At 31.6% G+C, this 12584-nt stretch overlaps 1 long non-coding RNA gene across 1 annotated transcript in view; it reads right to left on the bottom strand.

The window, feature by feature from the left end:
• Window positions 1-224: 224 nt before the first annotated feature.
• The window catches only part of LOC127540433 (uncharacterized), a 60334-nt gene continuing 47974 nt past the window's right edge, over window positions 225-12584 (bottom strand). Inside the window, exon 4 of the long non-coding RNA XR_007948139.1 lies at window positions 225-3339. This is a non-coding gene — a long non-coding RNA (uncharacterized LOC127540433). The remainder of the gene's footprint in view (window positions 3340-12584) is intronic.

The following is a 12584-nucleotide window of genomic DNA, read 5'->3' as shown; positions in this document are numbered from 1 at the left end:
CTATTGTTTTGTTGATTTCCAGGGTTAATTAAATGATAGAGAGAATATTCATAATGTAGATTAACTTTAAAGTATGTCTTGAAAACATGTATTTTTTCAGAGGAGAGTTGGTTCCTGGACTTGTAGGGGAAGGGAAGAGAAGGATATGTGCAAAAATCTGCTTACATAAGGTACACACACACACAAAAAAAAAAGAGAGAGAGAGAGAGAGAGAGAGACTGACTTTCTCTAGAAAAGAATTATTCTTTTTTTTCATTATAATTTTGTTTCTTTTACTAAGTTATTAATTCTCTTGTTAATTCATGATTTAGTTAATGGTTGGAACAGAATGGAAAGTACAATTTCATTCAACTTAAAAGGTATTCCTAATATTCAAAAGTATGCCAGGCAGTATCATCAAAAAGATATAAAGATAACCAAGAATTACAAATGCTCTTTCTTTGCTTAAACAGTACAAAAACAAAAATTCCTTAAACGCGTGCTTAAATCTAGTTTGATGATGTGAAAGGCGTTTGAAGACATCTTGACTTAACTACTTTTCTATAAAAGACAACTTCTTCCCCCTTTGCTCTAACTCTTTCCAATCCTTACCTACTGGAATAGAGGCCATTCTACTGGGACATTTTCAAGAAGAAACACTTTTCATTATATTCCAACTGTGGAAAATGTTTTCCTCTTAGGATAATACTTCCAGTTGATAAGTAAATGCATTTCTCATAGTTCAGCAATATTTTTAGTAATGAATAAGAGCCAGCAGACTTCTTTATTAAAAATCCGTCAGATGGAAACTAAACATGGATAGTTTCATCTTGAAAATATTCATGACTTCTTCATAGCAGTGTGGGTATAGAGTACCATCCTATTTAATGGTGACCTATAAATGGATCGAGCCAAGTCCTTAAGCATTTATATTCAGGGAAGTCAACTCTACAATTTAATGTAACTTGAGTATTGAGATTGCACAGACAGGGAAAGTATTTTTATTTGCATCCCAAATGGTCTGGGTCCTCAATGATTGGAATGCAAATATGAAACATGTGACAGGATCATTTCATTTATGCCTACAGTTTCAGTGCTCCTCTTCACCAAGTAGAAATATGTAGATACAAGTTTGGGTTTTTTTTCTCCCTTGAAAACATATTCCCTATAAAAATCAGGAAATGCAAAGCAACCTTTCCCATATGAAATGCAATTCCGTATTTATCTAGTCAACTTTATTTCTTGCAGATTTGGTGATCATGACTATGACTCCTAAGAGAGAAAGCTATAAGTGGCCAAATTGCTTTTGCCATGGGATGTGAAACTTTTATGCTTCCTGTATGCTTTCTTTGTGGACAATTATTGAAATTAAATGAAAGAGGGGAAAGAAGAAAGTTTTGATTGTCCCTTAAAGTGAGTACCCTGAATTCTTTTGAAAAATGATGTTCCAATAAACCAACACTCCAAGAATTTTTTTTTAATTCATAAAGGGATTTCTTTCTCTGCAAATGCACAAGAAAATTCATGGCTTCATTTAGAGAAATTTTAACTTCTAGAACAGAGTTTTTAAGGTCAGCTTGAATCCTCAGATATAGAAGACAAAAGTCAGTGGGGCCTAATAGATAGTTTGACTTGAAATTAAAGTCTTGGGTTTTTATTTTAACTATAATATGTCCTAACTTTGTACCTATAGGAAAGTCATTTAACTTCTCTAAGAGTTTCTTCCTTTGTGAAAGAGATATAATTATCTCTATAAGACTTTTCTCAGAAGGTTATTGTGAGATTCAAATGTGATAATAGAAGTAAAACAATTGTCTTACCATAACCCCCTCAAAAAAAATCCTAAGAAATATTATGATCTTCAAATGGATCTCTGATCTTATTTATAGGAGTATTCTCTCCAATAATGAAAATTAAAATAGATCTATTTCTGCCCATTCTTCCTGACTTTGGACATGTCTTTCAATTAAGTACATTGCAGAAAATCCATTCAACTTTCTGAAAAGAGGGTGATGCGGAAAAATTATGACAATAGAGTTACTAGCTTAGTAAAAGAAATAAAAATATAATTAAGGAAATAACACCTTTAAATTGGCCTAATGGTAAAAGAAAATAAGTTCTCAACAATTAGAATTGGGCAAGTTAAAGCTAATAAATCCATGAGCTACCAAGAAATAATAAAAAGAAAGGCAGAATAATAAAAAAATAGAAGAAGTATGAAGTATCTAATTGGGGAAAAAAAACTTAACTGACCTAGAAAATTGACCAATGGCTCATAATTTTAAAATGATTGAACTTCTTGAAAGCCACAATCAAAAAAGAGGTTAGATACCATATTTCAAGAAATTATCAAAGAAAACTGCCTTGATATCCTAAAACTAGAGATTAAAATAGAAATTGAAAGAATCCACCAATCATCTCTTGAAAGAAATCCCCAAATGAAGATTCCCAGGAATATTATACCCAAAATCTACATCTCCCAGGTCAAGGAGAAAACGTTGCAAGCAATGGGAAAGATACAATTTCAATATCATGTAGTCACAATCAGGATCATAGAAAATTTAGCGCATTCCATATTAAAGGGAAATGACAGTCCAGAAGGCAAAAGAGCTAATATTATAAACACAAATAAGTTACCCATCAAAATAATTAAGTAGAATCATTAAGAGGGGAAATGGACAATTAATGGGGTAGGGAAAAAACTTTCTCCTGCTTTGATTAAGGCTATTTTTATTTTCAAAACACATGAGTAGATCCTTTTCAGCATTCACCTTTGCAAAACCTTGTGTCCCAGATTTTTTTCCCTCTTTTCCTCCTACCCCCTTCTCTAGATGGCAAGTAATCCAATATGTTAAATGTATGCAATTCTTCTATACATATTTCCACAATTACCATGCTGTACAAGAGAACTCAGATCAAAAAGGAAAAAAAGAGAGAGAAAAAAATGCAAGCCAACCAACAACAAAAAAGGGAAAATACTATGTTGTGACCCACACTCAGTTCCCATAGTCCTCTCTCTGGGTATAGGTGGCTCTCTTCATCACAAAACCATTGGAATTGGCCTGAATCATCTCATTGTTGAACCACGTTCATCAGAATTGATCATCTTTAATCTTGTTGCTGTGTGCAATGTTCTCCTGGTTCTACTCATTTCACTCAGCATCAGTTCATGTAAATCTTTCCAGGCCTCTCTGAAATCATCTTGCTTATCATTTCTTATAGAATGATAATATTCCATAACATTCATATACCAAAACTTATTCAGCCATTATCCAAATGATGGGCATTCTCCCAGTTTCCAGTCTTTTGCCATTAGAAAAGAGCTGCTACAAACACTTTTACACAGATGAGTCCTTTTCCCTGAAAAAAAAAAAAAAAAAAAAAACCTTTCAAGTGTTGCTGTGATTACATAACCTGAACAGAAAACTTGGCAATCAAACACAGACTCAAAAGAACTATGAAAACTAAACAAGGAGGAGAAATCATAAAGGAATTAACATGCTTAAGTTGTTTCCAGTCCTATATGGGAAGTTGATCATTGTAACTCCTAAGAACTTTATCATTATTACAGTAATTAGAGGAAGTATATTATAGAGAGCACAAACTGTTAAGGGATAACATTTTAAAAATAAAAGGCAAGGAAAAAGACGCACAAGGAAAAGGAAAGAAAAAGTTTGCATAAAAAAGGTATGAAAGGCTTTTAGAAAAGAGACAAAAATGGGGCTGCAATGGCAGGAAATAACTGAATCTCACCATCACAGCATTTGCTCCAAAAAGGGAATAAAACAAATGGTCAATTAAGTATAGAAATCTATGGTACCTAACAGAAAAGTAGGAGGTGAAGGGGATAAGAAAAACAGAGGGTGAAAAAAAGGAGTAGGAATTAACTTAGGTAGTGATCAGAACAAAACAGACTTTTGAGGAGATACAGGATTAAAAGAAAGAGAGAAGGAAAAATAAGAAAATATATGTTGGAAAAAAATACATAGTAATCACAAGAATTAATGTTAATGGAATTAACTCACCCACAAAAGGAAAGCAGATAGCAGAATGGTATAAAAACCAGAATCCCACAGAAAGACACATAAAATGCAAAAATAATGGGCTAGAAATCTATTATGCATCAGCTAAGGTTTTTAAAAAAGAGGCAGAAGTACCAGGTATGATCTCAAATAAAAGAAAAGGAAAAATAGACCTACTGAAAAAGAAACAAGCATTGAAACTACATTGGACTAAAAGGTAGACAATCTTTTTCTAGCAAGTTTATTAACCCTCTTACCATCTCTGAGCCAAGATCTATAGAAGCTACTGCTATGATTATAATAACTACATTCAAAGCCTGCTACTAGTTTGGACACTCTATGAACTCTGAGCCAATACTTTTTATCTATAGATGGTTGTCCTCTTCTTTGGTATCATAGACTTCCTCTGCTGACCTAAAGTTCTCTTGGGCTAAATAAATATATCCCCTTAGCCTTTTATTGATTCTGCTGCTCAGAATTTGGTTAGAGGCTGTATTTTAAAGGTTTTTGGGGAGAAAATAATTAGGAGAATTTATCTGAGTTCCTAACTCTTCTCTGTATCTCAGCTCCCTTATCTATCAAGTGAAAATATACTTAGACATGCAAAGAAAAAGACAGAGAAAGAAAGAGACAAAGAGAGATAGAAAATCTCTTATTTGCCTTTCTCAGCTCTAGTTTCTATATCCATAAAATTGATTCATTTGGGATAGATGATAAATAGAGCTCATTCTAAGTGAGAAAATTATGTTCTTATGAATGCTGGCATTAGAGTCAAGAACAAAATTTGCATCCCACCTTGGGCTAATCATTTTATCATCATGGCTATGGAAACAATGATTATAAATCAAATGTAATACTGAAAAATGAAAGGGCCAAAGAAAAACCAAAGAAACAATAATTTCATTAAATAGAAGGACTATAAGACAACATACCAATCCTAAAATTTATAGGATTTAGTCAAAGCAGCATTTAAGGAAAAATGGACATTTCTAAATGCTTACATCAAGAAAATAGGAAAGACCACATCAATGAATTAGTCATGAAACTAAAAAAGAAAAAAAAAACATAAAAAGCCAATCTAAACTCTAATTAAACCACATTGTAAATCCTGAAAATCAAAAGAGATTAATAAAACTCAGAAATTAAATAAAATCCTATTTTATTTCAGTAGATGAAGACAAAGCTTTCATAAAATGCAACACTCATTTATCTTTAAAACATACTAAAAATCACAGGAATAAATAGATCTTTCCCTAAAGTGAGGAAGCATTGGAGATGACCTATATTAGGGATAAAATAGAAAATTTCCCAATAAGATCAGGAGTGAAAAGACAATGTCTACTATCGCCATCATTATTCAGTATTATACTAGAAATGCTACATACAGCACAAAAAAGAAGTAAAAATAAACAATGAATAAACAAAACTACCACTCTGAAGATCATATAGTAGTTTACTTAAAAATTCCCAAGAATCAACTAAAGACTTAGTTAAAGTAATAAACAACTTTTATAAAGTCAAGTACCCACAGATGAGATAAAGGCCTCATTTCTTAAATATGTAGAGAACTGAGTCTAATTTTTTAAAATGCAATCCATTCCTCAACTGATAAATGGTCAAAGAATAAGAACATAGAATTTTCAGAACAATTGACGAAAACAAACAAAATAACTCTAGTACTATCAAAAAAATGCTCTAAATTTCTGTTGACTAGAGAAATGCAAATTAAAACAACTCTATAAAGTACCACATTATGTCCATTAAGTAGGTTAACATGACAGAAAAGAAAAATGATAAATGCTGAGAGGGTATGGAAAAATTGGGATACCAACATACTATTTGTGAAGTTGTGAACTGGTTTAATCATTCTATAGAAGAAATTGGAATTATGATTAAAGGTTCTAAAATAGTGAATATCTTTTGACCCAGCAATACCACTAAGTTTATATTCAGAAGAAATCAAAAGAAAAAGAACCTATCTATTCAAAAATATTTACAGCTACTCTTTTGTATATGTGGGTGTGGTAGCAAATGACTTATCAAGTTGTGCTGTGTAATTGTGATAAAATACTATAGTACAATAATATAATAGGAAATTATGAGAAGGATAGTTTCAAATAAACCTGGGAAGAGTTACATGAAACTGAGGCAGATTGAAGTGAGCAGAACCAGGAGAAGATTGAAAACAGTAATAGCAATATTTATTGATCAAATATAAATGGCTTAGCTATGATCTAAGATAATTCTGAAAGACTTGTGATGAAAAATGCTATCCACCTCTACAAAGAGAACTGATAGAATTTAGGTTCAGATTAAATCAAAGCAAAATATATTTTTCCCCTTTATTTTTCTTGTTTGTTTTGCAACATGGCTAACATGGAATTATGTTTTGTATAATTTCACATGTATAATTAATAATACACCTCATGCCTTCTCAATGGGTAAATGAATCGACCATGAATTGATCATGAAAAATAAATCATGAATTGATCTTTAAAGTATGTCAGAGGCAGAGTTTAAACTCAAGCTTTCCTTTCTTCCTCCATTAAACTATGTTGATTCTCATATTTTAGAATAGATCTTATCTAATTTTTCCCCATACTAGCACACAGAGATGAACAGGGAAGAATTCATATACAAACAATAAACCCATTCATTCAGGTTTGTATACATATGTTTGTGTGTGTGTGCATGTTCACAGTAATTAAGTAAAAAATAAATTCAGTAAATTTGTGTAACGAAAGTATCTTTTAAATCATGTACCTAAGAGTTGAATGTATATGTACATAAACGTGTATATATGTTATCAGTGATTATTCATGAAAATTAATATAAAGAATATCATAAAGCAAGATAGCAAGAGCAAGGAAAATCAACAGACAACTTTTGTGTTTCATTAATATACCCACAATATCAGGAGAAAGATTCATAACCTGTGGGCAACCCATCTACAGAGGATTTATGAGAACACACTCATAAGAGTCACCCAGTAATGGTAATCATGGATGTAAAAACTGCACCTTGCATCAAAAGGAAGCTTCACCTCAAGAAAACAGGCCCATTTGAGAAAGGTAAATAGTTTTTCACTTTTTTTTAAATATCTTAGAAATATTATTTCATTTCTCTCTTTTAAACTCTGTAAAGACAGAGTGATAACTGCTTCTAGAAATCAGAATATGTATTCCTAAGTAATCTCTAAAGAAGGGTACCATGGTATTTTTTAAAATGACCCTACTTGGAAAGGCTTAGGTTTAAGTACTGTCTATGATTTATACAAATTGTTTGAGCTGTGGAATTCATTTAATCATTTGGTGTTTCCAAGGGAATATCTAAGACTATCCTTTCCAGAGAGGTCATTAATCTAAATAGACGGAAGCATTTTCACACTAGAAATATTCCACAAATAAAAAAAATCACAATTAGATTCTCAGCATTTTTAAAAGAAAATTTTAAAGAATTCATTCTCCTCAGGGAAGGAAAAATTACATACCAACCTATCAAAGAATTAAATCTGAATCAGAACATGAAAATGCCCAAAGGGATAGATTCATTTTTTATCATACCCTAATTATTGTAGATATCACAAATAAAAGGTAATAAGCAGCCTTCTATCTAAGGATAGAAATTTTATTATGTGAACTGAGTTTTTTTTTGAAAGTTATAATAATTCAAATTAAAGCTTCCCAATGAGGTATTCCAGAGTTGTGATCCTAATGGTAGAATACACACACACACACACACACACACACACACACACACACACACACACATATACACACACACACACACACACACACACACATATATATATATTGTCAATGGTCATGGTCAAGATTCTCAAGGGACTAATCTATAGGTTTATAATTCAGTCTGCAATTTACCAAATTGATTATTATATTAGTGCTATAAAATTTAAGTGATTTGATCCTTGACTGGAATGGGTGTTTGGGGTGGGGGAGGGGACTTTTACATTAATACTGAAAGCCAAAAGATTATTTAGGATTTCTTTAATTAAAAAGTCAAGTGTGGTGTGATTTTTCTCGGGGCATGGAATAATACACTAGAGAGCTTTAGCCAAGTATTTTAAGTACTGCCAAGAAGAAAAAAAATTAAAGTAATTTAATGCTATAATTCAAGATAAGTGAAAATAAATAAATTATAATGTGTTTTTTATTGACTGACTTTATGTCTATAAGTAAGAAAAGGGTATAAATATTTCATGTTCTAATTTTTGTCTATTTATACTTTAGAAGTAAAGATTCCACAAAATTTATAAAGACTCATAGATGTAAACTGAGGCCAAAAAACATATCTTTCAAGAAGTATTGGGCCTCAAGCAAAAAATTCTCAGAATCCAATGAGAATAGTAATTGTCATGATTGAATATTTAAGGTTCATAAAGTTTTTTTGCATGCCAGTTTTATATTTAACACTTATAACAATCCTGTGAGATAGAAACTACAAGAAAATGTTTTCATTTTACAGATAAAAAATTGGAGCTACAGAAATACAGGATGAACTTTGTACCCACAGATATTAATCATTAAAAGAAGTTTTTGAACCCAGATTTTTTGGACTTCAAGACCAGTAGCCTCCTCATTCTCCATTAAGTTGATTCACAATGTTCATAGTTTTCTCTTTAAAACAATTAGAACATCATTCTCCCAAGGCAACAAGAAACACTGAGAAAAGCACTGAATTGGGAGTTACTCTTCATGTGTATATCCTTCTAACAGTTATAATACTTCTCTAGAGCTTGATGATGTAGAAGAAGAATTGGATTTGCAATCAGAAGATCTAAATATAAACATCAGATCCTGTACTTACTTTTGTGATATTGTATATATTATAAATTCATTGGACTTCCATTTACGTATCTGTAAAATAAGTACTGTCAATAGTTTTCATTGATTTCACCAGTTGGCTTGATGGAAGCTTTTAGCAAGAATTGTAATAATCAATATTTATGGAATAAAAAGCAATATGAACTATTTTCTATGAGGTATGAAATGAAGTAAAACAACATGCCTGTAGAAAGTGTGTGATCTCTTTCTATATAAAATCATTCTTTAAAGTATTAATTTCTCACCATGGAATTAACAGTATAAAGAAAATTACTTCCATGTTAAGTGTTTTCTGCAGATTTTTCACAGATGAAAGATTCAGCTATAACACAAGTTTCAAAACAATCACTCTAAAGCACAAACCTAATTGTCGCCCCTCAGACATCTCAAAAAAACAAAAACAAAAACAAAACCCCACAACTTCAGTGGCTCCCTGTTTCCTCCAGGATAAAATAATTTCATTAACTTGTCATTTTAAGTCAATCTTGTAAATCTTAAAGCATCATAGAAATATCAGTTGCTACTATTGTTATTTGTTTGAAAAATCAGTAGTGAAAGGACAAGTCATTGAATGAGGTCAAATCTTTATGTTTGTAAACTTATTTCCTGGGGTGCAATGTGATTATTTTCTGTCCTTCATTCAGTGTGTTTTAGGGCAGAAGTTACTGGGTTTAACTAACGTTTCCAAATTAATGGCAATCATTCTTCTTCCTGCACTTAGGGTTTTAGACAAACTGGACTCAATTACATATCTCCTAAAGTCAATTTTGCAGGTCTTCCCTTTGTGCTTTCACACAAGCAATCCAATTTCCTTAAAGTCCCCTTCTTCCTTATCTCTGTCTCTAAGAATTCTTGCTTTCAAAGCTCAATTTAATTGGTATCTTCTCACTAGCCATCCCCAATCACATTATATTATACTTATATTTGCTATGTACTGTTTAAAGTACATCTCTTGTGGGCAGGGATTATACTTCATTTTCAGCTTTGAACCACAAACATTTATTATGGAACTATTATTTGGAAGGTACCTATTAAATGTTTCTTTAATTGATTACAATGGGATTTTAACAACTACCATAGATAGTGTGGGAGAAATGGGGAAAACTTTGTCTTAGTGTCAAGAAAATCCTAGATTAAGGCAGATCTCTGATACTTTCAACTGAGTCATCTTGGGCAAGATATAACCTCTTTGTGGTAGAAAAAACATCTTTAAGATTATAATTTGCATTAAAAGGGTTCCATCACTCTGAAAATCTATGGTAATGAAATAATAGCTTCATTCCTTATCCTTTTTCTATTCTAAAATACACATCATCAAGTCAAAGATTATAATTAGTAAAATGTTGTCCTGTGCTCCTACAGGTTTTTAGATAAAAAACCAGTTTGTTTGTTTTTTTTAACTCTGACAATTCATTTGCTCTGAGGAATAAAGCTACATTTTGTTGTACCAAAAATACCATCTATCTCTTAAATTGGACAGTGTGAAATGTCTCCTGGTTTCAAGATATTCCTTTTAATATTTTGTTTCCTTTTTAATCATTGGTGCCATTTCATTCTCCTCAGATGACCAACTCAGGAGATAAGATCACTGGGCTTACGAGTCAAGACTTGAATTCAATTCTCAGCCATGATGCTAACTGATGACATGAACATGGACAAATCAGTTAAAATCCTAGAAGCTCATTTTCCTTATCTGCGAGTGGGGGTATTATTATCTATAGTGTTTATTGCTTTATAATACTTATTTTATTTGAGTCTCAAGAATTCTGAGATACCGGTATTGTAAGTATTATAAATAAATTATAATTTCTGTAATTAGAAAACTTCAAAACACTTATAAAATGTTAGCTATAATTCACCACAGTATGTAAGCTCCTTGAAGAGTTTATTTTTTTTTGTTTTGCCTTTCTATTAACAATATCTAGCATAATGTCTTATATATGGTAGAAGATTCATTCAATTTTAAAAGGATTAAATTATTGGCACACCATTGAGTGTGTATTCTCAAGTAGCCAAACTATGGCTATAAAATTTTCACTTAATGAAGGGGTGGTGAATATATGCAGATAGAGATATGATACTCCTAGAAAATAACAATTTACTTTGTCAATATTTAGAAAAATTATAAGAAATAAGTAATTTCTGCTCTAAAATAGTCGACTGAGGACAGAATAAAATAAGCTCTTACAACAGGAAATAGGTTTATATCTATAAAAATCTTACCTCACCCAATAATTTGCGCTTTTACTACTAGATTTGCAAAGAAATAATAGTGGCTGATATTTCTATAGTGCTTTAAGATTTGCAAAGCACTTTATGTACAGAACATTATCTCATTTGGTTCTCACAATTTTCTGAAGTAAATGCTATTGCTATTATTATTATTATTCATATTATACATATGGGAAAAATTAAGATCAGAGAAATTAGTGTACTTGCCACAAGTCACAAAACAAGTAAATAGTTGAGATAGTATTCATACCTAGCAACAGAAATATTCAGCCTTAAAGCTGAAGCAAAGGTAGGGGATGGAGCCAAGATGGGAAAAGAGAGAATCCAGTTGAATTTTCTCAAAATTCCCTTCCAAACCTAAAAACAACAACTCAGACAAAATTTTGAAGTGGAACATTCAGCAAATGGTCAGGAAAGATGGTTTTCCAGCCTAAGAAAATGTAAGTGGTCAGCAAAAAGAAAAGAACACTTTAAAATGAAATTAGCCAAATGGAAAAAGAGGAACAAAAGCACATCAAAAAAATCAAGTCTTTAAGATTAGAATTGTGCAAATAGAAGCTAATGAATCCATGAGACACCAAGAAACAATAAAACAAAGCCAGAATGTTAAGGACAAAGCCTAAGTGTGAAGGGTCAGGTCCATTCTCTGAAAGTCCCCATATCTGTGAATCATAACACTTGAAGGAATTGCAAATCATCCTTTACGGATAGATGTTGCTTATGAATTGGGAATGAAGTAAATCAGAGGCAAAAGGGAAGAGGATAGAGGTCAAAGAATGCAACTGCCTCTCAATCTCCTTCTTATCATCCTGTCACATGAAGGGATCTATTCTGATGGATGGAATTAGATCCCCAGCAGCCACCAGCAGATGGTTGCCGTAACAATACAGTAACAAAAAAGAAGAACAAAAAAGAGGAAAAAAAAAAGCACATCAGAAAAAAATCAAGTCTTTAACATTAGAATTATGCAAATAGAAGCTAATGAATCCATGAAACACAGGGAAACAATAAAACAAAAATCTTACTTCACACAATAATTTGCCCTTTCACTACTAGATTTTCAAAGAAATAATAGTAGTGATATTTCTATAGTGCTTTAAAATTTGCAAAGCACTTTATGTACAGAACAGTGTCTCAATTGGTTCTTACAATTTTCTGAAATAAATGCTATTGCTATTATTATCCATATTTTACGTATGGGAAAACTAAGATCAGAGAGATTAATGGACTTGCCTCAAGAAGAGTTTTAAAAAATAAGAAAATGTGTAATATCAGTTGGAAAAACATCTGAACTGGAAAATATATCAATGAGAGATAATATGAGAATTATTAAACTACCTGAAAACCATGATTTAAAAAGAGCCTGAACATCATATTTCAAGAAATTACCAAGGGAAATGGCCCTGATATCCTAGAACCAGAGGATGAAATATAAATTAGAAGAATCCACCAATTATCTCCTGAAAGAGATACTAAAATGAAAACTCTCAGGAAAATTATAGTCAAA

The sequence above is a fragment of the Antechinus flavipes genome, chromosome 6 (genome assembly GCF_016432865.1).
Source record: "Antechinus flavipes isolate AdamAnt ecotype Samford, QLD, Australia chromosome 6, AdamAnt_v2, whole genome shotgun sequence".
In the NCBI taxonomy this organism is placed as follows: domain Eukaryota; kingdom Metazoa; phylum Chordata; class Mammalia; order Dasyuromorphia; family Dasyuridae; genus Antechinus; species Antechinus flavipes.
The sequence above is the reverse complement of the archived record's forward strand: the minus strand, read 5'-3'. Positions and strand labels throughout refer to the sequence as shown.